The following is a 9,836-nucleotide window of genomic DNA, read 5'->3' on the forward strand; positions in this document are numbered from 1 at the left end:
TCAGCATCAATATTATAGGTTGCAGCTCTGTTTCTCCTCACACTCACAGGAATCTTTTTGTGACGAATCTCATTAAGCTTTTTCCCATACATTGAATTTTTCACATCCGCCCAATTACAAACATAATCGACCAAGTGACAATATTTTGCCTGACGACCAGTCTTTCTTTGAATTCTGAGGGCTTCATGTGGCCAGCCATCCTGAACATCTTCAGGAAGTTTAGCCATCAGCATTCCCATAGTGTCCAGGGTGTTTACATTTGCAAACTCATCAATGTCTTCTAGAGTTCCCAGGCATTGCTCCATTACTTGTGATATTTGCAATAGCTGCTCTGGCTTGTCATCACGCACACTTGGAAACTCTTTTAGAACTCTTTCACATGCACCAGCGATAATATGAGGCTGACCATATTCTTCAAACAGCCTCTGCCTAGCAAGCTTGTATCCATTCTCAGGCTTCTTTGTGAAGTATTCTAATTGTGCACGAATTCTCTCTTCGCAATATTGCAACAAACACACAAGCTTCTGGCTATTTGTTTCTAGTTTCGGTGCCAGGTGGATGTCAAAATTTGTTATGAAAGACATATACTTCAAAGGATCTCCATTGAACACAGGTAACTTAGGCTTCTGAAAGAAGAATTCTTCACGTCCATGATAATGGTGATGCTGTATAACTGGAGATGATTCTCTTGTTCTCCGCTGTGAATAATGTTGTGGCCCAGATTCATAAACATAATCATTAACCGACTCACGATTTTCCTGAAGTGTCCTATATCCACGAGTCTGCACATCTGGAAACTCATTGACACTACTTTCATTTATTCGGAATACGTGATGGTGTTCACGGCCAGCCATTCCATCTGGTTCAGCCGCAAATGAACAATCCTGAGCCATCGCACGATTCACAGGCTGAAAGTTATAGCTTTGACCATTTCCAGTTCTATTTGGAACAGCATTATCATCTCTTCTCAATGGAGTCTGAGAATATGTGTGTACATTATGCGACCTTGCAAAACGTACTCGTTCATGACACGAATCAGAGGCAGCATAGCCATCATGGTTGGTATTTATTCTAGTATGTGTGGCTTCATTCTGTAGCGAAGCAGATCGACGCCTGTTCAATGATGAAACATCAGCTTGCATTACATTTTTATGCACAGTTGTAGGAGGAATTTTATCACCAACCTGAAGTGAGTTCACCAATTTGGGTGATGAAGGTTTTTGCTCATTACTTGCAGTCTCTTCTCTGCGGCTCGCCAATGGCACTGAAGGCTTTTTATCACTTGTCCTGCTCGTACTTGGCAACACATTAATAGGACTCAAATTATTGAAATCTCCATCACCTTTTATTGAATCACCAGTTGATTTCGTATCCCACAATAAAAATTCCACTTCAGTCAATTCCACTTTACGCTGTGCATCACGAAGCTCCATTTTACGTTTCAAAGCTTCCTCCTCTAGCTTTTCTTCCGTGTGACGAAGCTGTACAATTGCTAGATCGCGTTTCACTTTGCACTGCAATCTTCTCTTGAAGGAAGCTCTCGATGTATTGTCAGAACAAATACTACCCGCATACTTTGACGATACATTTTCTGGTTGCACAGTTGAATGCGTTTTCAATTTTTCGAACCATTCCGAGATGCGTGAATCAAATTCCGATTTTTCACGCTTCAAATCATTAGTCACAGGAAAGTCAGTAATCTCTTTACCTGCACTTTCAGGAATCATGTCAATTAAAGAGATTAGCTGCTGGAACACTTCATCAACTTCTAGCCTTACTACTGACAACTTTTCAGCGTTTTCACGTTGAAGCATCAAACGTTCAGCTATCAAATACTTTTCCTGCAAAGCAGATCGCAAAATGTCCAACTGCTGCTTGGCCTTGGATTCCATTATAGCTTGAACGATGAAAGTCTTGCAACCTTGAACAGTATCTTGTTAATTATCGACGTCTTGTTGCAAGACACAATAAATGAGTCGAAAACTTTTTGCACCCAGCAAAAAGGCACTAGTTGAAAAATTTTTGCACCCAGCAGAAAAGGCAATAGTCTGAACTTTTTGCAATCAGCAAAAAGGAAAAAGTCGAAAACTTGCAGAAGTCGAAAACACAGTCGAAAACTTTTTATGTAGAAGCTTGACGGGGTGTGACCTTATGCACCCTGCTTGCTACACAAAGACGAAGGGCGCTGAAGCGTGCGCCAATATTTTCCAGTCTAAACGCTCCAGTAGTCTATCCCAATACTATGTTCGGTCCAGACAATCCTCTCCAAATTATTCCTGCCTTATAACTGAGATAAGCAAGCTGAAGTCCACAAGCCCACAATACATAACTTCAAACACAGGTCAATCAGTAGGCAGATCTAACATTTATTGACCAACTCAAACCATCGACTGGCCGGAAACTCCGGCCAAGGACAAAACGTGTTACGTAAATCGAATGAGTAGTCATGCGATTTATGACGTAATAAATACACCACAGGTCAGACCGTATAGAGCAGTGTTTTTCAACCTTTTTCGAGCCAAGGCACACTTTTTTCAGTGAGAAAATCCCGCGGCACACCACCAGCTGAAAATATGGGGAAAAGACCTAATATTCACAATATAAGTGTTTTATTGTTAATATAAGATTTTTGAAATTGAAGAAAGATGTTGAATAGGACATCCTGAATAGTAATCAAATAAAAACAAAGACAAAAAAAAATCGCCACCTAATGCTGCCACTATCTGATATAGAACAGTACTACATGATTACTCTGCCGGGCGCCACACCGCATAGCCACACAACTTGGAGAATTTCCCACGGCACCCCTGACAATATTTAACGGCACACCGGTGTGACGCGGCACCCCGGTTGAAAAACACTGGTATAGAGGACTTGCACGGGTCACGTGACGTTGTTAATGGACGACAATAAAACAAAAACGTGCATTTGGCTCCTGTCAGTTGCAAGTCGGATTATACGTTTCCGTTTTGTTTGGCTGTTGAAAATGGTTATTTCGTATTGTTCCGTTGGCTGTACGTATAGTTTAGACAATGAAATGGATCTTCAGTTATATTCCACTGTTTTCAAAAGCTCCGAACGTCGCGCAATGTGGATGTCATCTATTGCCTATTGCATTGACAGAACTGCTTGATGTCAAGTCCAGAAGCCATCTTACATGTGTTTCACTGTTTGCGTTGATGGTGAGTGATAATGTAGTGATAGTGTGCCGTTATCAATTTCTTTAAATATTCACAAGCTCCCTCATTTCAATGGAAAGCAGATGACAAACTACTGTTATTAGTAGGCCTACTTCAGTACTTGCAGTTGCAGACTTGACTTGTGAAAGACAGTAAGGAATTAATAATCAATTGCTATAAGGTATTGTTTTTCTTAATCAGCAGGTAATCTATTACTAAGTGTGAAAGGTTGAATAGATAACTAAAGTTTATTTAACACCAGTGGTCATGCAAAAAATAACCAGAATTCAATTGAATTCGCCATCTAGGAATACGCTCGCCACCGCATCTCTGATCACCCTGGGAGTTTCACAGGTTTCAATCACCAGCGGTTCACACGAACGCTGATCGGTTACGACCATTCCCCACCATCCAAGTCCATGCTTCTGAAAACAAATAACTGGCTCCGCCTCCCCCCCCCCCCAACAACTGATCCAAAATGTCTTTTTATTGTCATTGGTTAAAAAGATATGCTACCCGGAATCAAATTCATTTACGACAATAGTGGCTGTGGTGGGATATGGACCTAAATTTCACACTCCTTGATCGTTAGATTTTATGAAAACTCTTATCTGTATCCATTATCATACAGATATGGGTGCGACCATGGAATAGATGGATGGCAAAGTATAAGTTGCAACAAGACCACAGTGGCACAAGACCTCAGCTTGCGTGACTTGATAATACATCCTCAGTATCCATTTATTGATGCTTATCGTAATGACAAAGTAACTTGTGATTACTGTGGATTGGTGGAGATAAAGTGTCCATTATGCTTTAACGAAAGCAACTTCAAGACGACCCTATCAGGAAAAAAATTGTTTCGGTGGGTCTGGTAGTAAAGGTTTCAGTCTGAAGTTGGACACCGATACTACAACCAGATACAGTTGCCTATGAAACTTAGCGAGGCGTAATATTGCGACTTTGTGATCTGAAAGGAAATTCTGACGGGTAGCCGGCTAGCCGCAACCTTTTGTTTAAAGAATATTATGAGATATGACTTAAGAGTCTAAACTTTTATTTGAGAGGGGTGTAACCCAAGCTAATTTGCAAATGGTATTCATGGTACCAAATATATCACACACTTTACAGTAATTATAAATTATATTTGAAAAATAAAGCACATCACAAATGTATTTTTAAAAAACAATTGGTTTTATCTGCAGATACTAGATTGAGATTGACCATTTCAATGCTAAATCTTCTTTAGTCAAAAGGCACACTTGATTCGCAAAGATTTGTGAATGCGCACAGTACACCATCTGTCTAATGTTTTGATTCCACAGGCAGGAGGTTGTGGATCGGTGCTGCTCAGGATGGGATATTTTTGCCTCTAAATGCATATTACGTGTTTCACATGAATCCATCATGCTCAGATTCGACTGTTTTTAAGGTCTGAAGGCTTCAACAGCCTTATTTCATGGGTACATAAGAGAATTTTCAGTGTGGCATGCATGGGTCAGTTGGAGTCACTAACCTCAAGATATCTATATCAATCAATCAATCATTTATTCGTCGTCACAAAAACATCAAATGCACAAAAAATTGGTACAATAAATAAATATAATAATAATGATATTTGTGCGACAGGAGTCGCGAGGGACCATATTAGGTCTTCAAGCAGCGACACCTAAAGCGCTGTTACTGGTTCAGTGTAAAAAAATAACTACATTTGCTACAAACATTGACTATGCAATAGTCGTTATGATGAACTATTTTGAATCATTGAAAAAATTCGCAGCAAACGCAACTTTACTAAAATCATATAATAGAGAAAAAAAAAAGAAAAACAACTCAACTATAAATTTATAAAAAAGGCATATTTGAATAAATGTATATAAGTTACATAAAAGACAAACGACAAGCGAGGGGAAAATGGTTAGACCAAAGACAAAATTGTAAGTGATTAATTGAATAGAAGTTGGTAAGCTCTAATAAATCATAAAACGTTGATATGTATATATATATATACAATACGCTCCACAGCAAGTGGGCATAAAATTTACGAAAGAATGGTAGGCATATGCTTGCTCAATAAATTAAAATATAACGAATTTTGGCATTTTAGTGTAGAGGTTGCACCAAGGTTGGTAAAGTTAAAGTACCGGGTACTTTAGAAATAGACTCCTTACACCTATAGTTCCTCCGGCTTTTTGGGCAGCCATGGCGACAGTCTACAAATGCGACTGCTGAGCTATGGACAGAAGATGGCGAATCATACTGAATACTCCAATCAATGGCTGATGGAAGAGAGATAATAACTAATATATTTACTTTTTAGATATAATTTGAAACCGTAATAGCCTAAAGATTTAATGGTACTTGGTAAGGCATTCCACAGTTTCACACCCGTGTATTTTATGGATTTCTGTGTCCTGCTTGATGAATATCTTGGGACATAATATGAACTTGACGAAGCTGATCTAGTAGAGTATGAATGGATATTACTCTGCATTCTGAAAATTCCCGCGAATGCCATGGGAAGCTTGTTATCGAAGTACTGGTGCATGAGTTTCAGTATCTCAAATTCATGGATATGACCAAGCTTAATAATTCGACACCTGTGGTACAAAGGATCTAGTCTAGATCGGAAAGGTGCACTACATATGGCTCTAATTGCTTTGTTTTGCAAAACTTCTAATCTGTGGAGTAGAGTCGATGACGCACTACCCCAAGTTATAATGCCATACTGCAGATACGACTGGAAAAGAGAAAAATAAACCAATCGGAGAGCTGGCATGGTGAGGAATTTTCTTAGTTTAAATAATAAACCTGTTGCACTTGACAACTTTCCAGCAATGTAATTAATGTGTGATGTCCATTTCAATTGGTCATCAATGTGGATACCTAGGTATTTGTATGAGTTGACATTTTCAAGTGGAACCTTGTCAATATTAATTTGAAGCCGAATTTTATTTTTTTCATTTATCCTGGGACTAATTAATAAGCATTTTGATTTTTCAATATTTATGGTGAGTTTATTTATGGTCATCCAGGTTGCAATTTTTTGCATTTCAGAATTCATCCGCAATTCCAAGTCGTTTGGCGAAGCTGAACTTCCAAACAAACCGGTATCGTCAGCGAAGAGTTTGACAAGTAATTTAGTGGCATGAGGAAGGTCATTGACAAATAGAATAAACATTATCGGTCCAATGATCGATCCTTGTGGAATTCCGCATTGTACAGTAGAGAGTTTGGAGCAATTCGAACCAAATTTAACACATTGCTGACGTGAACTCAAATAGCTCCTGAAAAAAGTCAACGCGTGACCGCGAATACCATAGTGGCTCATCTTTCTTATTAGAATGTTATGGTCGACAGTGTCGAACGCCTTTTTGAGGTCAAGGAAAATAGCACTAATGTATTCCTTTCTCTCTATCTTGTCATAAATATGAGTCACCATATCAAGCATTGCATGGTTAGTAGAATGCTTTTTTTGAAATCCAAACTGTGATTTGTTTATGATGCTATGTTGGTCTATAAATTGGATTAGCCTACTATGTATAATTTTTTCAAAAACTATAGTCATCGTAGAAAGAACCGATATTGGGCGATAATTCGATGCACATTCTTTATCTCCTGTCTTGTATACAGGTGAGACTTTGGCAATTTTTAAACAATTTGGGAATATACCATAGTCTATGGAAGCATTAAATAGTTTACACATCATGGGAGAAACTATATCAGCAGCATATTTTAAGAATTTTGCTGGTATGTTATCATAACCAACTGCTTTATCATCAGATAAGCTCGCTATAGTGGTATATATTTCGTTAACAGTTGTCGGTCTAAGAAAAAGAGATTTTTTTATAGGGTTCTTAAGATTACTCAAAAAAGATCCCTCAATGTGGGGGATTTTTTCAGAGAGATTCGGGCCTATAGAAGTGAAGTAATCATTAAAATAGTTGGTGATTAATAATGGATCATTTACCCTCGATCCATTATCAGTTTTTATTGTTTTTATCGCAGTCACTGGCGTTCTCTCTTTTTTGATGTTAACTATTCGACCAATTAGGTCCCAAGTGGATCTAATATCACCACTGACCTGTTTAATTTTATTGAAGTAGTACATTTTTTTGGCCTTGTTTATGAGAACTGCCAGTAAATTGCTATAAGTTTTATACGTTCTATATTGCGTGTTAGTACCATTTTTGAAGTGAGTTTTATACATTTTATGTTTCCTTTTAACTGAAACACGAATTCCCTTGGTTATCCAAGGTTTGGCTAGAAGTCTAGTTTTATGCCGACTCAATGGTTTTATTGGTGCGTGAGCATCAATGCTCGATTTAATAATTGCTACAAATGAGTCAAATAAAATATTTAAATTATCACATGTAATTTGGCAATTTGATATTGGGAGGATAGATGATTCTATGTCAGATCTATACATATCAATAGAGAAATTTCTCATATCACGCCTGAAAATTTGATTTTGTCTTCTTGTAAATATTGGAGTAGAGACGGTGCAAAATTGTGGGTAATGGTCACTTATATCAGTTAAAATAACAAAGCTCGATAAATCATAGTTTATGGCGTTGGTGAAAATATTATCGATTAGTGTGCTGGAGGTGCGAGTCACTCTTGTTGATTTTGTAATTAAGGGCAATGACAAATTGGCAAGATGCGTATCTATATATTTCATAGTGGCCAAATCTGTCGATTGGCCCAATAAATCAATGTTCCAGTCTCCTAGCAAAATGAATAATCTTTTGTCCCGGTTCAACCTATCTAATACATTAGAAATGGTACTTGTAAATTGAATAATATCTTTTCTTGGGTGCTTATAAATTACTCCCATTATGAATGAGATATTGAGATTAATTTTCAAGTTTATCCATAAATCTTCACAGTCGGGGTGCTCTAGGTCATATTCATGGATTTGACAAAAAGAAAGGTCCCGACTAACATATAGGCCAACCCCTCCAGCAATTGTTATGGAAGGTTTATGAATGAAATCATAATTATTTAAGGATATATTTGAATTAGGGGTCACGCCAAGCCTTGTTTCAGAAATAGCAATGAGATGTGGGGGGGTAGCAAATTCAGACAATAAGTTAACAAGCTCGTCATAATTCTTTTGGAGAGATCTAGTGTTCAAGTGGAAAGCAATAAAACAGTTTTTTGACATGGACCTACTAATAATATTCAAATCTGACACTTCTATGTTTTGGCATCGACATCTACTCAGTTCATTAAGCACTTTAAAATTATTAGCAAAAGCACCATGAAACTTTTGATACGATCGAGTTTCCTTTAGACATGCTTGGCAAAAATAAGGCTGAGCTAGTGGTGCATCTGAGGGTGCGAAAATAAGAGCACATTCGAGGTGTAATTGTTTGCCACATATTTCACAATTTAATTTTGTTTGGCCTAATATTATTGATCTGTTACATAAGTAACATGTTAAAAAATCACTACTAGTCATTTTAGAATAAATAAGAAATTACACTCACATAAATAGTTATTTGATTTGAGAAAGATCTTCTTCACATCTAATATATAGAGAATTTTTGACATCACTGTTCTTTTTCACAAATACCTTTCCATTTGAAGTCCAAATATATCTGTATCCGCAATTATTTTTTGCTGATCTAGCTCTGAAGTATAGGTCTTTATTTATGGCAGTTAGATTTTCAGCGATGAATATTTTTGATGGATGTTTGAAGTCGGTGCTCGATTTTACTGAACGCAAGAGTTTCCTTTTTTCAAAAATCTTGATTTTGTTTTTGCGATGGACAAATTTGGCAATAATAGCAGGGGTTCTAGTTTTTTCTATCCCTGTTGGCATTCTATGTGATGTCGAGATATCGCTAGCTTGGATTTCAACACCAACCATCTTCGCGATGTTGCAGACTATTTGGTCAGTGTTCTCATTTTCAGAAATAGGGACACCATGGAACTCCAGGTTCTCTAGCCGCCCTCGTCTTTCTTGGTCTTCTACTTTTTCGGAGACATAAAATAAATCTTCTTCTAGATCATGTATTCGATCAAGGAGACTTTCAATAGTTTTCTTATTATCAGATGCTTGCTTTTCCAAAAATTTATTCTTTTTCGCAAGATCATCATACAATCTAGTATGAAACGCTTGACTTTCTTTTATTTCAGTCAATTCAGATTTAATATCTCGCATAGATTGATTTAAGTCATTGAGTATTTCCCCAATGTTTGGTGTTAACGGGGTCAAAATGTCTGAGTTGTCTGATAGGTCATAGTTGTCAGTAAGACACTGGCCTATCATGGCAGGGAGTTGCAGGGTTATGCCATTTATTATGTTCCTCGTTATTAGAGGAAGGATTCCGCTAACTAACTCACTGTGCTGCGACAAGTCAGACGTGGTTGAAACGTTGAGTAGCTCCATTGCTTCCGTTTCTCCAGCTTGTAGTTTTTCCTCATTGGTAGTACTTTTTGTTGTCTTTATAAACACCTTTTTGATCTTGGAAGGTGTTTTTTCTCTCGGAGGTGGTCTTGGAGGATTCATGTTAGATTAGTTTTATTTTAAATTACACTAAACCCTAATCAAATAGCGAATAATGCCTCCGCCTTAATTGAATAGCGAATAATGCAAGGATAAGCAAGGATAAGATAAAACCTGGGAGTAACATTCCCTAATTTAGAGTA

General features: G+C 37.5%; 1 long non-coding RNA gene across 1 annotated transcript; it reads left to right on the forward strand.

Annotated features, from left to right (window-relative positions):
* Nucleotides 1-3,011: 3,011 nt before the first annotated feature.
* LOC144425177 (uncharacterized) lies at nucleotides 3,012-4,692 on the forward strand. Its single transcript, XR_013477359.1, has 2 exons — nucleotides 3,012-3,182; nucleotides 3,811-4,692. It is a non-coding gene; the product is annotated as an uncharacterized LOC144425177 (long non-coding RNA).
* The last annotated feature ends 5,144 nt before the right edge of the window (nucleotides 4,693-9,836 follow it).

Source organism: Styela clava, chromosome 7 (assembly GCF_964204865.1).
Source record: "Styela clava chromosome 7, kaStyClav1.hap1.2, whole genome shotgun sequence".
NCBI lineage: Eukaryota > Metazoa > Chordata > Ascidiacea > Stolidobranchia > Styelidae > Styela > Styela clava.